This window comes from Macrobrachium rosenbergii, chromosome 9 (genome assembly GCF_040412425.1).
Source record: "Macrobrachium rosenbergii isolate ZJJX-2024 chromosome 9, ASM4041242v1, whole genome shotgun sequence".
Classification (NCBI taxonomy): domain Eukaryota; kingdom Metazoa; phylum Arthropoda; class Malacostraca; order Decapoda; family Palaemonidae; genus Macrobrachium; species Macrobrachium rosenbergii.
Window position 1 is genome coordinate 42476864 of NC_089749.1, and position 21935 is coordinate 42498798.

Consider the following 21935-nt stretch of genomic DNA (forward strand, 5'->3'; position numbering starts at 1 on the left):
CTGAAACCTATTCATATGGAACAAGCCCCCAGGGGCCACTGACTGAATTCAAGCTTCCAAAGAATATGGTGTTCATTAGGAAGAAGTAAGAGGAAGTAAATAAATAAATGGAAAAAAATTTAAAATACAAGAATAGTATTAGAGTAGTAATGCATTGCATCTTCGCTTCAACTTCTGAAGTTACAACTGCACGACATCCTCAGCAGGGAGTCTGTTCCACAGTCCAACGGTGTGAGGAATAAAGGGCCTCTAGAACTGAGAATTTTGACAGCGAGGCACATTTACTGCGAACCCAGGTAAAATAAATCACTGGAAAAAAGTCAATTTTTCCCAGACAGCAACTCCCAAGGGTTTTAAACTGGTATATATCCACCTTTGCTACGTGTAGAATACAAGCCCGTTGGGGATTTCCGTATGAACATAAACAAAAGACTGGACGTATCATAAAGATAATGACCCCCAAGAAATATTGCGAATTTTTCCCTGTGAATTTATTACCGGCCACCATAAATTGTGACTTATTTTTTCCTAGCTAAAATTGTTACCGTTTTTCTTGTGACTATTACCGGCTACCGTTAACTGCATATTAGTGCTGCTGTTCGGCGAATCTGGTTCCTCTCGGCAGGGAAAGGGCATCAGGGATCAAAAGTGCCAAATTGCTTCCTGGAGCCCTGTTGGACTCTCGAGGCCCATTTGGGACCTGCTCAGACCCAAGAGGAAAGGGGTTGAGCTTGCCCACGGGTGAAGCGATGGATTTAAGAAACCAAAGCCAGAACCTGAGCAAAAAGACCAAAAACTGTGATCCAAAGTCCACCGGTTTCCTTTAAGGATTACCGGCTACAGAATTGTTCTGCAGCGTAGCTCACTGTCCATGAAAATTAGTGCATATCCCCCACCCCCTTTTTTTGCTGTATCATGATTATAAAAAAAATAATTAAAAACAGCCGCTAAAAAATTATTTGCTAGAGAGAAACATTTACTGCATGCCACACATTCAACATTGGTGTACATAAGGCTGTCATAGTAAGCGAAATTAATGAATATATAAGGAAAACGCCAATTATGTTTGCAGGTTAATAAATAGGAAGAGAATAATTATAATAATTCTCCTAAACGGAACTGACTCACGCGGTGCACTGTAGGCATTACTTAATTCTTTGCAGCGTCCCTTCGGCCCCTAGCTGCAACCCCTATCATTCCTTTTACTGCACCTACGTTCACATTCTCTTTCTTCCATCTTGCTGTCCACCCTCTCCTAACAATTGTTTCATAGTGCTACTGCGAGATTTTCCTCCTGTTACACCTTTCAAACCTTTCTACTCTCAATTCCCCTTTCAGCGCTGAATGACCTCATAAGTCCCAGCGTTACGCCTTTGACATAAATTCGAGATTCCAATCCATTCCTAAACGGAACTGAAAGTAAGCCGACCACTTCCGACACAATTCTTCTTGATACCTACAGAATCAAAAACGACAATGAGGGGGTTGGCGCCATACAGGAAGTCCAACCCCTGATACGTTACGCAACATCCTAAACCCGGGACCAGGCGAACTTAACTTTGCATACTAATATAGGGGCCAGTGGTGAGAGAGGCTGGCCCAGACTGGACGACGGCTAGTCTAGACGTGGAGTTGATCATCGGAAGAATGTCGTTGTTAGACAAAACGAAAATCATATGGATGCACAAAGTGTTTTATTATATGGAGTTTATAAATTTTAATTTATTTTGGTTTTCCGAATGTCAACAGTAATTTATTTTTTTTTGCCCCTAATACGACCAATGAAACCCCAAAAACGCCAGTCTAGAATATTTTCAAATTCAAAGTATTGCCTCATATATGAATCATAAATATCCAAAGGTTATGGGCATAAACTCAAGTCAGTATTAACTACTTCGGTCTCGGTGGCCAATGTGATTGTTTAGACACCACGACTCATCACTTAGCTACAAAAAAAAGAAGAAAAAAAAAAGGCAACATGCGGTGCATCCAGCAGTGTGACGGTGTTCTTTACTCAGCACAGCAACGTTATTGCTGCTTGGTAAGTATATACTGCCATTTTTCTAAAAATATTTAATATGGTGAAATGAACGTCATAATTTACTTGTCTGCTACATGCTGTATATGACTTCTGTCGCCACTGGGATGTAATGTCTGACCTAATTGCAAGGCCTAATAGAATAATGACTGCCGAGTTCAAAAAACGATTTATCATCCTGTTTATTAATAATCTCATCATTATTCGGACAGACTTGGGACAGAAAACGTTCTGAAAATTGACGGTGATTTTTGTTTTGCATAATCAATACTATTGTTGATTAGTTATCATATAAGAGTTGATCCGTGGTCATGACATTCATGGCAATATAATGGCATAATAAACTAACAATAAACACGAGAGGATAAGTGATACCCCGAAAGTTTTTCCTAGTCCAACCTTTATTGACACATCAGTCTACATTTCTCTAAGGTTTCGTGAATGCTGAAAAGGATGTCGCCTAATTTGCGTATTCTAATACATGAGGGGTGAAGCCTTTATCCCCGTTTAAGGTGCCTGAAACTCTGATGTTTTCGTGAAGTAGAAAAAAAAAACCTTAGCACTTTTCTCGGGGCTACAGACTTTGTGAACAGAAGAGAGCGTCACTGAAGTAAAATAACAGAAGAATTTCATCAGACTACGTTACCATTCGCGTAGAATGCAGGACTAGCATTGCTGACATTCAAGGCCAGATATCATTTAAGTATTAGATGAAATATGTCCGTGTCATGACCACTGATGGTCATTACGAGTAAGTTGTTCAGGTGGTGTCCTGCAGCAACAACGACTGCTTCTCCTTGGCAGTCAATGAGTTCGGTGCCAAGTACTTAAAATAGTCCACTAAGACCAGACCGCTTTATACATTCCAAGTCGAGAAACAATTCTGAGGTTTATGGTTTCATCATGCTTTCCTCGGCCTAACCATTTTTCAGAGACTCACTGAAACGAATGACTTGTATCTACTAAAATCGCTCTGGTGAAAGTTTCATTGAAAACAGACTTCGGAGGTGTCTAGTTTTGCTGAGTTACTGGTATCTTGGGTCTAATCGCTGCCCCGAGACAGAAAGAATCCTATCGTTATCACTTCGCACTAAAGTCATGCAAAGGAAACTACAGTCATTGAGGATTGTTACTCCTTGTAGATGGCTTCCATGAACGGCCAAACATTTCGAATTCCAAGCGAATTTGCGCATGGCACGTTCATTTGCGTATGGCAAGCTCATTTGCTCTAATCTTTTACACAAGCCAGCTACCACTTAAAGCAGTGCATGGACATACTGTACGTACACTGAACCTCCTAAGTCAGTTCTAAATACGAAGGACAATTTACCATATTTCATTGCACAGTGCAGAGGTCACATTGATCCTCGCAGTGACCCCATACTGATGTAATTTCCACCGGCGTCTGCTAATGATAGCTTTTCAATGAGAAAGAAAGAGCGAGTGAATGAACTTAAGAAGAAAATGCGGCTCACCGTGACATGAAATTCATCAGAAGCAAAGAAAAGATATACTCACAAAGATATACTTTTATTCCATCTTATATATATATATATATATATATATATATATATATATATATATATATATATATATATATATATTTATATATATATATATATATATATATATATATATATATATATATATATATATATATATATATAGGGCAGTCACTATCTCCCACTGACCCCCTCGTAAGTGACCAATGCAGGATGAGGTCTTGGTCCGAGCTTCTTAAGGATGGTACTTACCATCCTTAGGTTCATACATAACAAGTCTTCTAAACTTGTCTTACATACCGTGATCATTCTATGGTAGGGATACACTTGTCACAATCAAAATCCAAAACAGCGCAGCGTTCCATGCAACAACTCCTCAACTCCGCATGGAACGGATCCTGATCAGTTGACCACTGACTTCCAAGTTCACGCAGAGTCGCTTATCAACAAATCCTTTCCGTCATAACATACGATATATTTTTGAAACAGAGCCGATGGTCAGGCAACCAAAAATCTTCATCTAGCTCAGAACTCCCGCTCCCTTTAAAAAAAAAAAAATCACTCAAGAGCCACTTCCTGGAAACATCTATACCACAAGAGCCAGGAGCAAATCTGAACCAAACTAAGTTTAAAGTGCCCTTCTCGACTAACAAAATGTAACCTGCAGATGTGGCAATCACCCCTTGGGGACGAAATACAAATCACGCTTTAAACCGAAATGTTTCCAAAAGCCACCTAACGAGGTGCCAGTGATCGCGTCTTTTGCAAAGGCCGGCGAATACGTCAGAGAATCAACAGCTGGCTTCGCCAGAAAATCTCTGCGGTTAAGCGACACTTGAAATTGACCTCAAGTCTCAAAATTGTTGCGCCACTAACCTGAAAACAGAGCACATGCATCTCTCAGAGAAAAACGATTAGACAAAGTCTTTAACAGTATTTTTGCCTTCCAAATACAATCAAGTCTAACAAGGCTTTACTCTGGACAGAGACTTCAAACAGTCCTTTTTTTTCCTCGCCACCGAGCTACAAAAGGGCAATAAAAAAAAATCTTAACCATAATGATACTGTAACTACTTTAAACGAAATCGGATTTAGGTCAATTCTCATGCCTGGCCAGATTATGATGATGATGTGTACTGAACTACAAAAACTGAAGAATTTATTCCTTCAATTTGATGACTTTTTCCATTGTGGGGGCTGGATGTGTGAGCCTTAGATTCTGTACAAGCACTTTTGGGATTTCATTAGCTCCATGCCCATCCCCAATCTGGCTGCAACCCATTTCAATACAGCAACTGTTAGGCACTTAATTCGAAATTCAGTCAATGGAGACGCAATGGGTCTTAACAGAACTCGCCCAAGAGTTCTGTAGGACTCAGGAGAAGAGGAAGAGAGAGAGAGAGAGAGAGAGAGAGAGAGAGAGAGAGAGAGAGAGAGAGAGTTAAAATTTAATAGTAAATACGATCGTGTAAAACCGGCTTTAACTGCAATATTGACAGGGAAAATTCTTCTTACCAATAAGGAAAAATAAAACTGCAAGACAGTACAGTTTTTGACTTGAAAATATACACTAGGAATTCGATACCCATTATGATAGAAAACTAAGGAAATAATGTAACTTCGAATTACACTGAATTATAACGCATTCTGTCGCAATGGTGCCAGTCACGATCTCGTCTACAGTATATAACTTTCATATCGAACGCTAAAAAAAAAAGTATTCATCACTCTTATGCCTTCAAAGAAGTCGTTTCTTTTTTCATATTCTCTGGTCTCGAGCAAACGTTTCGCCAAATGTTTTCGGCATGAGTCAAGCAAAAAACTGGGCACAGGGAACGATGCAGATGCGAAAGTGGAGTGACGTCAGCAGCTCACAGCCAGATTTATCCTTTCTCGTGACCACTGTGGCGGGATTCGTGACGTCATAGCCTTTCCGTAGGGGAAAAAACGGCAGAATGCGTCGACGAGGAGAAAAAGGATGATACACAATTGCTTTAATTCAAGATGTATCAAGATTCTTTATAACCCCAGTTCCATTCTTTCGTTCAATTGGACAATCTCCAATATATCCCCAGTCGTAGTTATTTTCATTAACGCCAGTTGCTCGATCGATTCAACTGCATGCAAATAAATGCATATTACCCTCTGAAGGGAAGGAAGATGAACGAAATGAAAAAATCATTATAAGTTCTCTGCAAAGCAGAAAATTATAACGTTATGCCAGAGACCTTTGTAAAATCTCTGTCTATACCTTATTCCTCACAAATCTCTACAACAGCCTTCACGCTGGCTTCATCTTTCATTGTTTTAACGAACGCTGCCTGTCCGAAGGGTTCAGATCAACAAAACACAAGAGTCAAGAGTGGTTTTGGTTGTCTTCGAGGTTTCCGAGTAAGTCCACGCTTGGCTTCCGCAAAACCCATCAATCTGTGAAGGTAGATTTGTAAGTTAGTGTAACCCCCGCGCCCCCCCCCAACCCCAACTCTCTCTCTCTTCGCAATCTTGCATCTCCTTTCTTTGAGATTTATATAAACTTTCAACTTTCATTCGTTCGATAATTCACATTCGAAGGCCATTCTGTTAAGCTTTTAGATTGGAACAATAATTTTCCCAATAAAAATTCATGGTTCTGTCAGTGTGACATTGTCCAGGAAGCAACGAAAGAATTCTCGCTAAACAAGTAAACTGTAATGTCTTCCAAAGCGCCAGGCAAGCGTCCAAAGTGGTTCTTTGTATACTGTCGTTTGAAAAGGTTGTTTTTCGTTCACAATCTTCCGCCCACCATGCTGTCAGTGGGAATCAGAGCCTCCTGGGTTAAAAAAAAAAAAGGACTTGGGGCTGGCAACCACATCCATAAAGACTTAGGACACTGAGGTTGTAGTACCATTCCAGCCCAGCCCCTCCAAAGAGTAAAAAAAAGTCATGGAAATTTTCTGCACAGAGCCTTATTCATGTTTTAGCAGTTAAAGGATGAAAGTGGCAGTGACTGCTGGGTTGTATTTCGGAGCCACATAAATTATTAGAGAGACGGCTTGTTGGGATAAAAACATGAATACTCAGTGCTTCGTTTCCCTGTCCTGCATGAGTATGGTCACCTCATAAATACGAGTGCCTCGGTTCGACTCGTGGACGAGGGAGAATGATGCAAGTACTTCATGGTAAAACTCACTCTGCACAGTACATACCAGGTTGTCCCTCAGCACCTATTGCACTTTCCATTTCGCCTTTACTCCACTTCCATTTCAGCTTCCTTTCTTCAATCTTGCTGTCCAGCTTCTTTAATTATGACTTCTTAGTTGAACCATCAGTGTTCCTCCCAGTTTCACCTTCAGATGTTTTACCTCGTCTTCATCTTATTTTCTGGATCTCTTCATCTTGAGTGATTTATGAAAGCTAGGACGACAAGCCAAGAACTGGGCACATTTGGCTATTCAGCGCTATCTCCTTATCTGGCTGTCCAGCCACTCCAACTCCCTTTTTCACTGAGTTCAGTGATGAATGCCCAAAAGTGCCCCAGTACTTGGCTTTAGCCTTTATTTCATGATTCATTCATTTATACCTGGTAGTCAGGCCCTGCAGTGGGTTGTGACCTGGAATGAGAGGGGCTTGCGGCTGGCATTATAACTGCGAATAACTGAAAAGCTGAAGTCTAGGGCATCCCATAAATACAGGAAAAAGTGTGTGTGTGGGTGTGTGTATATACATACATACACACACACACACACACACACACACACACACACACACATATATATATATATATATATATATATATATATATATATATATATATATATATATATATATATATATATTTATAAATATTTTGCTGTTCGCCCTCTCTGCATTATTTAGTAAAAATATCATCCAAACAAAGACAGAAAGGTGTCTCTGTAAACGCTAAGGGAAGCTAAGCAGGCAGAGGTAGGCTGTGTGTTTTCAAAAAAGTAATGTCTTTTAGTAGCTGATAGGTTAGCATCAAGGGGCCTAACCCACAGGGAGGGTTTTAGCAAATTGCCTCAAGTGAAGGTGGTCTTAAGCTCCCTTTTCCCCTGTTCTATGCATTCAGCGATGTTCTGTCAAATTTTCAGACTGCCGGCGGCTACATACAGGCATAATGATGCGAACAACAGCCCAGGACTACAGCTTTGCCCTGACCTGACCCGACGCCAGCAGAGAGAGACTTGAGTTCACGCGAAGCACATGCATTGTGCATAACTAATTCTATGTGCTTGCCCTCCTACTACTTTTATTGGTACTAGTGAGGCATCAAACGGACCTTTTCAAGATCGTCAGTTGCATGCGCAAGCAACCCACGTCAACAGTAAGTCTGAAATTTGACAGTTTTTAGTTGACTTGCTAGTGTCTCTCCCCTGTACTTCCATTTCTATTGGTTCACCACTTTGCCACCAACTACGAGAACCTGGTATAACCATATTTCTTTTATGAAGTCTAGTGTATGAATAATTAATATTGCCTAGTGACATTGCATAAGCTATTCCTGTGCAGTAAGTAGGAATCAGGGAAAGTTAAGTAAGTAAATTTCAGGCAGCCTTGTGTCTAGATCCCATGGTTTGGAAGAAAAATAGCCTTCCTAGTACTAAAACTGTGTATGATATCTATTAGTACAGACATTCGTTGCATTATATTTTCTTACGGGAGCAGGGAAAATTGACCATGTCCGACGCTGGCGAAGGTTCATGTAATTTCCTCACTATTACTGCACATTCTTTCATTGTCGGGACTAATTGGGGTTGATGTAATCTATTTGTTGCTGAGCAATCCATTATCCCATACATTGTTTCCCGGCTGAGAACTTAATTCAATTAAGTAATTGTCTGTTTTTGAGGTTAACTTTAGCTTTAACTGACAGGTTATGTGTGACACTGGCAAAGCAGGGCTATATAATTTAAATTAATTAATTAATAAACTCATCAGCCAAAGGCCACACGTAACATTGGCGATCTCCCCTAGGATCACTAATTAATTTAGAGATAAAAGAATCTGGAGTCAAAATTAATTACATATTAATTCCAAATAGAAAAGGCTGATAGTTAATTTCATGCTATTCTTCCAACCAAGAGTACAGGACAAGGCATAATAATAATAAAAATACCAGTTTATAATTAAGAAATTAGCAGAGGTAGGAAAGTGTGCATTGAGAGTATTTATAATTAACAATTTACAAAATTTTTAAAGAAACACTTTTGCCGCGTTCAGATACCATGGGTTCTACATTCCAGCGAAGGTTGTTGGCCAAGTTAGTGTCATTGTTAATATTTTGCTATTTTCCCAGCCAAGGATTAATGCATGATATTGATTTTTGAATGAGTTAATTAGTGCACGACAAAGAACGGAGAAAGTGTGCCTAACCTGTCTCTCATAGGTAGGGAGGACAAAAATTTCCGAAGTTCATCGAATTTCAAAATCAGTAACTGTTCAGCCTACGAAGAGGCCCCAATCGAGCATGATGGGTTAATAAGTGTTCATGTAGTGGGAAGCATATCAAAATCCTATGTCATTAATATAGCAAGCGAACGGCAACAGTTAATTTCATTATAGTTTGCAATTTCCAAGTAAAGTAAATTCAGTCCCGTCAGGACGTCACAAATCCATTTCCTTATTGTCTTGCTAACGGCTACTCCATAAGCATGACAGAAGCGGACAGCAATTAATTCCACGCGAGAAAAGAAAAAGAGAAAAAGCATGGCTCATAGTAATTTTGTTTTCCATCTCCCTAACGTAAAATCCTTTGCATTGTTGGTGTATTTATTAAATCTGTATTCCTGCATTTGCTTCAATCATTTTGTGAAAGGAATTCAAGTGCTTTGTGTGATTCAACTGTAAACAAACCGCGGCACCCGAGACGTCGTGTATTCACCCGCCGAGACTGCCACTCAGCTGCATTTTTGTTTTGAATTGCTGTGTTTGGAGCCAAGGTTGACTGCTCCCCATGTCCACCATCTTAAAATCTTTGTTGTTATTGGGTGTGTGCACCACAGTCACCTTTTGCCTCTGCCTCATTGCCACTTCGGGAACTACTTCTTTGTGCGGAGTAATCCCCCTCGCAAAATCTTAGCCAGACATAGACCTCGATAGATAGAAAATAGGATAGGGTTCCATACAATAGATAAAAACAAGACATAATTTAGTCAGGGAATGATAGGTCTTAGTTAGGAAATATGTAACAAGTTCCTAAATAAATCTACTGGCATAAGAAATCATATAAGGAAAAGAAACTTATCATATTTTAAATCATAACTTCTCTGAGTAAGACGTAGACTCGGGCCACAGGAAAGTTGCGGTTGTTAAAAGAATCCTCTAAAAAGAGAGCCCAAGACGACGCATCTCCCAATCAGAACCCTGCCAGTGTGCAGTTATAAAAATTTTACTTACATTTTCTCAGGCAGCACGAAGTTGCTGATTGAATCTCTCTCTCTTAGTTTCAAGTAAGTATTCAACCCAACCTAACCGAGTTCACATGCACCCTCTCCATAGAAAGTCTGGGCCAACATGAATAATTGATTAAACTAAACCAAAATAAAAGAAACACCTCTGTCCCATAAATAGATGAGGACAAGTTAAGATTAATTACAGTTAGAAACTGTCAGTCACGAGTGAGGTCTTTTACCCAGACTTAAGCGGAAAGTAGCCTTTTCCCCTCTGCATGAGAAGGGGTTAGTAGCACAGCAGGTACTGGGACCAGACACTCATGAAGGCCTCAAAAGCAACCACAATTCAATTTTCCTTCCACAGTGCCACTAATCTGAAGCACTGTCATCAACTGAATAGCTTACATCTCTCTCTCTCTTACCTTCCCTTTCTCTCTCACTCATTTGTTACACTCTGCTGGGGTAAAGTGCATTTCCATAAATACAAACTAGTGGACTCAAGTAAAGGGTTCCTAGGATCGCACTGGCACCATAGTGCCACCAAGCAAAGAGGAAAACCAAAACCAGACAAAAGGAACACAGAAGAAAAGTCCTTTTGGTACCTGAGTTACACCAGTACATAAGGATACGAGTGCCACCAGTGTGACCTTTACACGGCACACCCAACCACAGTGCCACCTTATTGAAAAGGTGCCACATCACTGAAGAGTCACCCTAAATCTGAGGGACACTTTCTTGCTGCCCAAGTACGTCCAGTCGACCCGGATAGCAGCCCCTCCCCACCAGAACCATGGCAGAGAGAATTATAACGCCTTCATGGAACTGGGGACGGTGGCAGGTCTCACTGGATTGGACCTCACCAAGTGGGTCAAGGAGCAGATGGATGACTTGGCCAAGCAAGAGAAGGAGGAAAGACTCAAACGGCTGAATTATGAAGCCGAGCAGAGGAGGTATGAAGAAGAACGGAGGAGGTATGAGGCTGAACAGAGGCAGCTGGAAGATGAAAGAGAAGAAAGGACAAGACAGCATGAGTTACCCTTCAAGGAGAGTGAAGTTAGCTCTCAAAGAAAAGGAGCTCGAGCTGGAAAGAGCTAGGAAAGAAAATGCTGAAGTATTTGCCAGACATCAAGCCTCCGACCCCACACCGGCTGCACCAAATGCTCCAATCTCGAACATTAATTCCCTCGACCCCAAGTGGACTGAGGATGAGCCAGAAGCATGGCTGGAGGAAATCAAGGCACTCTTCGATAACTATAGCACCACCGAGACAGAGAGGGCCTTAGTACTAGCCAAGCACATGGAGGGAAAAGCTAAGGCAGCCCTTCGCTCACTGGAGAAGAGCCAGAGAGGCAACATGGTTGAAGTGTGTAGAATCATCACAAAGGCCTACAAAATAACCCCAGAGAAATGGAGACAGCGGTTCCGAGGTCTTGCCAAGGAAGTTGGCTGGTCGTGGACTGAATGGGCCTGTCACAAGACCCAGTCTGGTACCCACTGGTTCGACTCCTTGTCTTGCACAACATTTGAGGACCTCTTTAATCGAACCATGCTGGAGGATCTTTACCAATGTGTGCCGGGGCTCCTTCCTGTATATCTAAATGATAAGCAGCCCATCACCCTTATGGAAGCCTGCTGTATGGCCAATTCATGGGAAACCTTCAACCAGTCCCACAGCACCTCTCAGGGGCGCATAGTGCCACCCGGGTACCTCTCAGGCTCGACCTGCCCAAAGAATGGACTGCCGAGCAAGCCTCCATTCACCTACTGTAAGAGGGTGGGGCACACTGAAGCTGAGTGCCGATAAAAGCTCGGCACTAACAAGCCACCTTCTACTACCAGTCAGAACTCCTCTCCCTCTACATCCACTTAACCCTCTCCACCAACAGTCACTGCAGGTCACCGAGCCCCTACAAAGGGCCAGTGCCGATCCTGTGGTGCTGCTGGCCACTACAGTGCTGGCCATCCAGCCTGTCCACATCATGTCCCCACCACCAAGTTTGTCAACCTCATCAACACCTCATTGTCCGCGGCCGGGCCTCAGAAGATACTTTACCCTGAGAGACTGGAGACCCAGTTCATCTCGGTGGCCTCCCTTAAGGGCTCTACCATGCCCGCAACCCTTCTGGTCATGGTAGACACTGTGGCAGATGTTAGCCTGGTCTCCAGGGCCCAAGTGCCAGCCGGTGCCATGGTTGACAAGAAAACCCAGTGGGAGATGAAGTGGATAGAGGGCCACACCATTACCGTTCCCACAGTCCAGCTCCAGGTCACGACACCTTGGGGCATGCTACCCCACTGCCTTGGCGTGGTGGGTGGAATTCGGCCCGGAGTGGACTTCCTGTCGGGTCAGGACCTTCTCTGGGGAAGCCCTTCCCCCACGCCACTTCGCCGCCACACTACCTCCTCCACGGAGGCTCAGACTGTGGGAGCCCGTCAAAACAAAAACCCACCTTCTGCCCACTGAAGTGGTCAGAGGAAAAGGTACGCACCAAACCATTCTCGGCCTAGCCCTCTCCATTTGCAAAGAGGCAGCCAACAAAGAGGTCCTCCCTCTCCCCTGAAGAGACATTCAGGAGGAGCAGTACCGCTGTAGGATGTGTAAGCGGACAGGCCACTTCACAAATTGGGAGGGCTGCCCAAGTAAGCAACGCCCAGCGGACGCCCCCGAGCAAGACTCTCTGAGAGGCTCTGATCTCCAGCTGGAGCAGGAATCTCTGCCGCAGCCAAATTCAAGCCATCCGTGAGGTATTGCACCTCCAGACCCCTTGCAGGCGTGCCTGACCCTCAAGCGCTGCCAATGCCACTTGAGAGCACTGAGCAGTACCACTCTTTGTCCAGCTCAGACACTGAGCCCTCAATTAAGGAAGGACCCTGTTCCTGGCCAAGATCATGAGGCGGATGAACCCCTGGTGGACCAAACTGTTACACCTTCTCTGGGAGACCAGGAACTGGCCTCCTCGGATGCAGAGGTCGAGATCGCTCTTACTCCGGTTGTCGCAGCAGTCGGAGCAGGGAGCCCTCCTGTAGCTTTTGAAGTTACCCCTGACTTTGTGCCCGCTAGCCCTTCTGGCCTTTCCCCAGAGTCGGTGCCCTCATTACCTCCTAGGTCTGACATAGATAGGCCTTGGAGGAACCCAAAGAAGAAGAAGAAGAAGGGGTGGAAGAGAGCCCAGTAGTTGCAGAGCCATGAGCTCATCCTGCCTTACCATCTCAGAGTGATCCTGGCCTCTTGCCCAGAGGAGGTAGCCAGCGTGATCTCTACCATACAGTAGCCAAGACCAGATTAAGTACATCGGAATAGTAACTTTATCCCTTACACCTTCCATTAAGCCGCAGTAATCATGTAAGTACAGTGTAACTGAAAGCAGACAATGTAAGCTATGGTGAAAAGAGCCACTACGCTCATGACACGCATGACCTAAGACCCCATTGAGGCAAGCATTTATCATATGAGGCAAGCTTCATGTATTAACCAATAATTACCAATTGTGTTGAAGAAACCCTTGTAATTTAGCTAGTTCATTGTCCCTTACGTTGGTGCTATGGTCAGGTTAGGATAGGAGATACCATAGAATGTACCATTTGGCTAGGTCTAAAACATCACTATTATAGGAGGTAGCACATAACCATAAGCACCTTTAAGTACAGTTAGGATTCTGTAATGTAAGTGATTAAAGCTCATGTCCTATCTAAAGTTAGGTAGATCCGTAGCTAGTTAGACTGCATGGGACAAATCTGCTCAGGGGAAAAGAGAAAAAAACATAGAGGCAAACAGCTTGCTTAGTACAGACCTTCATGCCTGAAAAGGGAGTGAAGGCCTTCTTAAGGGGGTGGGGGGAGCTTTTATAAATATTCTGCTGTTTGCCCTCTTTGCATTATTTAGTAAAAATATCATCCGAACAAAGACAGAAAGGCATATCTGTAGACGCTAAGGGAAGCTAAGCAGGCAGAGGTAGGCTGTGTGTTTTCAAAAAAGTAATGTCTTTTAGCACCTGATAGGTTAGCATCAAGGGGCCTAACCCACAGGGAGGGTTTTAGCAAGTCGCCTCGAGTGAAGGTGGTCTTAAGCTTCCTTTTCTCCTGTTCTATGCATTTGGCGATGTTTTGTCAAATTTTCAGACTGCCGGCAGCTACATACAGGCATACTGACACAAACAACAGCCCAGGACTACAGCTTTGCCCTGACCTGACCCGACGCCAGCAGAGAGAGACTTGACTTCACGCGAAACACACTCGTTGTGCATAACTAATTCTATGTGCTTGCCTTCCTACTGTTTTACTGGTACTAGTGAGGCATCAAAAGGGTCTTTTCAAGACTTCTGATCATGAGTTGCATGTGCAAGCAACCCACGTCAACAGTAAGTCTGAAATTTGACAGTTTTTAGTAGACTTGCTAGTGTCTCTCCCCTGTACTTCCATTTCTATTGGTTCACCACTTCGCCACCAACTACGAGAACCTGGTATATCCATATTTCTTTTATGAAGTCTAGTGTATGAATAATTAATATTGCCTAGTGACATTGCATAAGCTATTCCCATGCAGTAAGTAGGAATCAGGGAAAGTTAAGTAAGTAAATTTCAGGCAGCCTTGTGTCTTGATCCCATTGTTTGGAAGAGAAATAGCCTTCCTAGTACTAAAACTGCGTACGATATCTATTAGTACAGACATTTGTTGCGTTATATTTTCTTACGGGAGCAGGGAAAATTGACCGTGTCTAACGTTGGTGAAGATTCATGTAATTTTCTCGCTATCACCGCACACTCTTACTTTGTCGGGACTAATTGGGAAGTAAAGGGGTTGATGTAATCTATTTGTTGCAGAGTAATCCATTATCCCATACATTGTTTCCCAGCTGGCAACCTAATTCAATTAAGTAATTGTCTGTCTTTGAGGTTAACTTTAGCTTTAATTGACAGGTTACGTGTGACATTTGCAAAGCAGGGCTATATAATTTAAATTAATTAATTAATAAACTCATCAGCTAAAGGCCTTAGGTAATATATATATATATATATATATATATATATATATATATATATATATATATATATATATATATATATATATAAAATTTATCCACTTATGCACACCTGAACTTTTTATCTTTACGAATATTAAGCCACAAATATCATTTGTTATCCAGTTCACTATACCATGGGAATAACTCACACACAAGGGGAATCATAATGAATAAGTGCTTCGTCCTGAGTAGGAAACAACTGATTGGTTGATTCAATATTAAATTATCTGGTGTTGTAACAACAAAAGTCATCGACACTAAAAAATATAAAATAATTTTTTTATAAAAGCTACAAAATTATAACAAAAATAAAACTTACAGTTGTGAAATTAATTTAAGTCATAAAACCTCTTAATACAATAAATTGCTGCTCAAGTGCCATTAAAATAAATCATGTTTTGTTGAGGAGTCTAGTTCCTTCAATATCATTAAAATTCACGTCCTCTTTGAGTGTTGAGTATTCTAGAGAGCAGGTACTTACCATCATTCAGACACTGAGAAAGGGAACACCTCAGGTCAGGAACGAACAGTCATCACAGGAGGGCTGGGGCTGCTTGTCTATCAGAAATCCAATCCAAGGGTCAAACGCGTGTCCAATGCTCAGCTGACATACGACGGTTTCACATCTCCTTGGCATACTCTTGTAAGCCAAGAGGGATGACTTAGTAACTGCCAATATTTACTGGTTACTGCCAACCACCTTTTCATGAGAATTGCCAAGCCTCCTTTCCTTCCATCTGGACTGTTTGGAGGACTGGCTGCCCTTTCATTGCATATTGCATCTATGTGGGATGGTGCCCAGCAAAAGTTAATTTCTACACCATAATGTTTAACTAAAAATATCCATTCAAAAATCTGTAAGACAACTGGATGCTTGGTATTAAACCTTCCCAGAGACTGCAGTACACTCAGAGGAGTCACCAAAAATTACAACTTTTCTTGCCACGAGTTAAAATTTCCTTTAAATCTTAAAAATGCATATCATTCTGCTGTAAAAATTTATGACATTGCACATCAAACCATTGCACTCATCTGAGAAAACTGCTCCAAATCCAGTCAGATTTAGGGCCACCGGTGTATACTGGGACAGCATCCCTGTGCATCAAAGCTGTTTCTAAAAATGAAGATTGCATTACTTCTTCTGATAGCTACTGCTTTCCTGCATTGAGAAGTTAACTATTCAATTTCTGTTAATTGCCACAGAGGAATTGCAAACATTTGAAAGACAATATATTAAGGTTTGTTAGATATAATTTATACTAAACCTCTTTTGCTCTGAATGAGAAAGGTGTAAGAAAGAAACGAGCAGGTAAAAGTTACTGCTACTTTATTACAGATCCAGGCAAATGTTGGGAAGACCGACTTAAAGGCTCCTGTGTCGACCAGCATCATCCTGCCGAGACGGTGTCGCGGAAAAAACCTACTGTTTTGAGGCCCTGGGTTGAGCATTGAACGAGCAGGGCGGCAGGCAGTTTCGTTTTCCGAACCACTTGTGGTAAAGCCGCCTCCGTCTGCTGTGGTTCGTGGACGATGGCGTTGACGGGCTGCTCTGGCTGGACGGAGCTGACCGGCTCCGGTTTTATCCAGGCTGTGAAGTGTTGTGCCCTCTATGAGGTCCTCGACAGGCATGGTGTAGCGATCTGGTTGCGTACTTCCCGAGTTTCTGAAGCTTATCTCCTGCCGCTTGTTTGTGCCACCCAAGACTGGTATTGACAGGAGATCTCGACCATGCCCCAGCGTCTCTGGAGAGGAAGGTCCCAGGATTAACCACCAGGGAGCAAGCTTCGAGGAGGAACTTTTGTGGTGCTGTATGTGAGGGTGTGTTTGGTGCACTCCATTTCTGTACACGTCCGGAAGGGCGTTGAGCACTGTGTCCTGTTGACGTCCGTGAGGTCCGCGATTCTGATACCCTGCGCAGCCACATCGATGGGTTCCTGGCTTTACGGTGAGGGCGGCCCGCGATTGTGTTGCCCGGCCGTCGTGTGTTCGGGCGCTGGTGTTTGCAGGAGGGCCTCGTGTGATGGGAGGTAGGTAAACCTCGGAGTCCTGTCCGCGTTAACTGCATGAAGGAGGGGATATCCGCGAGCTCGCTCCTTTGACCCCTTACTGGAGTGGGGATTTTTTATTCGCCGTGTGGTTCCGCTAGTGACGCTGGTGGGGTGCGCCGATGTGAAAAGCACGCAGGCCGCTATTTTGGAGAAATCCTGGAGCCAAGACTGAGTTGTGAGTCCGCTAATGGCTCCGGGATACTCGGGGTCACCACTGTAAGGTGTCAAAAGAAACGAGCAGGTAAAAGTTACTGCTACTTTATTACAGATCCAGGCAGCTTATATTGCGGCCGACTGACGCCGGGCCGTGAGAGACAATGGAATTGACTGTGACCTGAGGTCGAAACAATAAACAATAATATGCAGTGAACGAGTACAAATTACAATACAAAACATACAGAGCTACAATATAGATACAGTCTTGATGCAATGAAGAAACATGTGATACACAATGTGTGACATTCGTATAAATACCATAAAGTAAAAATGATTAAAATGCGTGACCTGGCACGTTTTAGGCGTGAAATTGAGCTTAAAAAACTCAGCGGAGACTTAATTAATGGCGCCACTAAACACTATCCTGGCGCCGATTTGGTGACTTTACAAAGGTAGTGGCTTTGGGAAATGTTCTTGTAATAAGCAAATATGTTTCACTTTGATAGCTGTTAAAGAGCTAGGATGCCTCTGGAGCCTCATCCACCTATGAGCTATCCCAGTCTGGAAGTGAACTTCTAGAGGAAGGTCCCAGAACCCACCAACATTCTTTCAATAGGAGACAATAGGAAGGTTCCTGTGGGTTATGTAGATTCCTGTTCTATGAGTGGTGATTTTTTATTCTATAGTAATCCTTCAGTTAACCGATTTAACCTTATCTGCATGCAACCGGCACCCAAGATATATGCATAATATACATGCAATTCATAAAAATGAAAAAACTGCACTTACATGGTTGGTAATGCTGCACAGGCTTAAGAAGTGTTGGTAACACTGCTGAGAGGCATAAACAGGCTGAGAAACGGTTAGGGGAGTGGGGAGGCTGGAGACAGAATTCCCCAGGGGTGGATGGGCGTGATGGGAGTGGAGTGGCTGACAAACCTGTGTAGGGAGGGAGAAGTGTTAGTACTGCAGCTCACAGAAATAAGCACACAGAAGAGGGGTTACTGGAGAGGTGGGTGGCCAGGGAAAGAGTTTCCTGGGGAGGTCATGTGGCAGTAGGAAGGCATTTGATCTCTTTAGAGCTTTTACTTCGTTTTATGTTTTTTCATGTTCATGTTTTATTGCATCTTGTTATAAGATGTTAATCTAACTTGTGACAACAGAGAGAGAGAGAGAGAGAGAGAGAGAGAGAGAGAGAGAGAGAGAGAGAGAGAGAGAGAGAGAAATCTTTTAAGACTGTCATTGGCTTAAAAGCACAATGTCACTTAACACATCATTTAACATAACTTGTTTATTGCTTTTAATTGGCTGATACAAATAAGTCATCAGTTCAACAGTGTATGGTTGAAGGCGCGTGGGTGGGCAACCACTTGTTTTTTTTGTAAGCTTTCCCGCTATTGTCGGAAATGCATATGTCATTACATCTCATTGTGATTTTTTGCTTTTTAATGGTTGACAGACATATGTGTCATAAACATATCTTTCTCTAATTGACTACATCCAGAAACTATCAATGCACTTGGTAATATAGAGTGTTTTCCCACTTTGTCCAGTCATGTGTGATCTATCTTTTTTAATAGTTGTGAGTGCTTCCTGTAAGCAATGCTTTTCTTGCAACACTTTGCTTTCATTCAAATGCCTGCAGGATGGCAGGTTCTATTGTTTTTCTCTGCTAAGAGGGCAGGGATGATACTGACCCTTCAAAAGAAGTTTGAAATCGTCACAAGATTTGAGGCAGATTGGTCTATGGCATGTACCATGGAGGAGTATGACGTTGCCCAATCAACACTGCAGGATATCAGAAATGCCAAGGATGGGCTGAAGTGCGCTGTTTCGGTTCAAGATTCAACATGGGTTTCGTAAAAAGAAAACTCATGGCAAAGCATTGGATTACTTCTGAGAAAGGAGTACAAGAATTTTGCCAGACACTGCAAGACCAAATGAAAAAAAAAATGAAAGCCTTGTTTTAGGGCATATTAACAATGCAGATGAAACTGGCCTATTCTATCACTCTTAACTACTATCACCTTGGCTGACAAGAAGGAAAAGAATTTACCTGGTCAAAAGCTTTCCAAATAACATGTGTCTGGTTTGTTTTGTGCAAGTGCTTCTGGTAGCCATAATCATTGCAGAGCAACCATGTGCCCCGTGTGGGTTGATGGATAGGCTCCCAGTGATTTGATATCATTCAGTGAAGGCTTGGTTCACCTCCAAGATCATAACTGATTGGTTCCATAACCACTTTTATAAGAAAGTTGTCTGTCATTGCACAGGACCTTGGCATTGCTAGGCAATACTAGACATTTGTCTGGTGAAGAAGGCCATATAAGGGTCATTTATGTGCCCCCACTTCAACTGCAGTCATTCAGCCAATAGACCAAGGCGTTATTGTTGCAATGAAAAGGCTATACTAAAAGAAGTTCCTGGAGGAGGTGATGATGGTGTTCAAGAACAAGGAGGAGGAGCAAGGTCTGGATACGTTGAGGAAACGGACACTGGAGAATCTTTGAAGGTACTTGCTGAAGTCTGCCATCTACAACTTTACAGATACTTTGAAGGATGTCACTGTACAGACCCTTGAGCACACTTAAATCTGTACCCTGAAGGGAGAAGAGGGCTGATGGACTCCCAGGGGTTTGAAGGCAACGACTTGCATGCCACACTCATAAAGTGAGGTGATAATGTACCTGAGGATGATGTATAGGAGTGGCTGGATGATGACTGTGGCAACCCTGGTTTCCAGCTGGATGATGACTGTGGCAACCCTGGTTTCCAATTTTTGTCTGAAAGTCAGATAGCTGCTGTAGTTGCTGCTGGTGACGAGGAAGCCCCTGATGAAGAAAACGATGAAGATGACAGGGAAAAGACTATCACACAACAAGCGCCTTCATACAAGGACACATATAGTCTTCGATATGTTTGTCGTGATCATGGAGAACCCCAACATCGACTCTAATAACTGCTCCAGGGCCTTGGACTTGGGTGCACAAGCTTGAGAAATGTGGCAGAATATCATTGTGAAGTAGAATCATTGTTTATATCATCAGAGGTCCCTTCATTTGAGAATCTGTGTTGCTACCCCACTTTGATAACCATGACCCTCCAAGCACCTCTACACCTCTTCTGGCCAGTTTAGCACATAATGTCTACTGGAATTCACAGGAGTCACAGGAGGTACAGCAAGCAAAAGGTGCCAGTTTTGACACACACCATTGAGCTGGTGGAGGGGAAGGAGGTGGAAGAGGACTAGTAAACCTCCTTACAAGTTTTTTTAAAGTCTGGCCATCGTAAGCACTAAGGGCAGCACACACGCATCAGTGACAGAGAAAAAGGTCGGTTTGATTTTCATATTTTTTCCCTTTGCAAAGAACGAATGTTTGTAAGTTTACTTTTGTTTGTACAATGTATTTTTAAGTGTATTTAATGCTGACTGCATTTAGGAAAAAGAAAGTGATACCCCATGTTATTCAGTAGTGTGCTGCATGTACAGTGCACGTATTGTACTGTGTGATGTGTGCGATAAAAACAAAGGGTTTGCTTTTTTTTTTACAAAGTTTATTTATACGGGGTATCACTTTCTTTTTCCTAAATGCAGTCAGCATTAAATACACTTAAAAATACATTGTACACACAAAAGTAAACTTACAAACATTCGTTCTTCACAAAGGGAAAAAATATAAAAATCAAACCAACCTTTTTCTCTGTCACTTAAGGTAGGGGGAGTATGGGTACAGAGTTGCCATTTTACATGTATTTGGATTTTGACCTTACCCAACTTGTATTTGGATTTTGACCTTATCCAACATGTAATTGGATTTTGACCTTATCCAACAGACCCTTGGCTCTATTATTCTGGATTATTGGAGGATTAAAGTGCATCATATTCACAGCACAATTTTTGTAGGATTAACACCTTGTACATTTATCAGTAGCTGTTTGTGGTCATCACCCCATGAGGTTGTTGCTCCTATTAGCACTTCTAATATTTAACATTTTCGAAATGTCTTAATGAAAAGGAGTAGCTCCCCTCTCATATCACAATCATAGAGATCCTGCAGAATTCCATGCGGTTTCATATGACTTTCCTAACTAAAAAAATTATGGTGAATACTAACAGTGTTGTTTAGATGTGAATTCCTCCCATATGGATGATCCATGTGGATTAGCACATCTGTGATGGAATGCATGTTTCTGAATCCGTGTTGGATAATGGAAAGATAACAGTTATGCTCTAAGTACCACATGAGGCAAACATTTGCCATCCTTTCCAGAATTTTACAAAGGCAGGAGGTTAAAGCAATGGGTCAGTAGTTGGTTGTCAACAGGCTGCCTTCTCTTGGTATAAGAGAAGGAAGCACTCACAAAGTTTCCCAGATATGTGGAAAAGTGTGTTAAATATATATTTGATTTATGGTACCTAAAATGAAAGTTTTTGTGTTTTCTGTCGCATGTTTAATCACTTCACTGGGGATTTCATTTAGACCAGCAGCCAATTCCTTAGCATTAGCTAAAGCCAGTTCAAATTCTGTCATGTACAAAGGTACTTTATAAGGTTCTTGCCTTATAGAGCATTATCAATCATTTTCTGTTCTACTCTATAGTAACAGTCTGCACAGGTTTGTCATGGAATTTCAGTGATGCATCAGCAAAGTGCCTGGTAAAAGTGTCAGCCACTGCCTGATGATCAGCAACTTTTTTATGGTTTATTTCTAGTGCTGGGATTTACTAAGGACAAATTTCCCCGCTACCTTTTTTTAAAATTTTTCCAGACCAAAGTA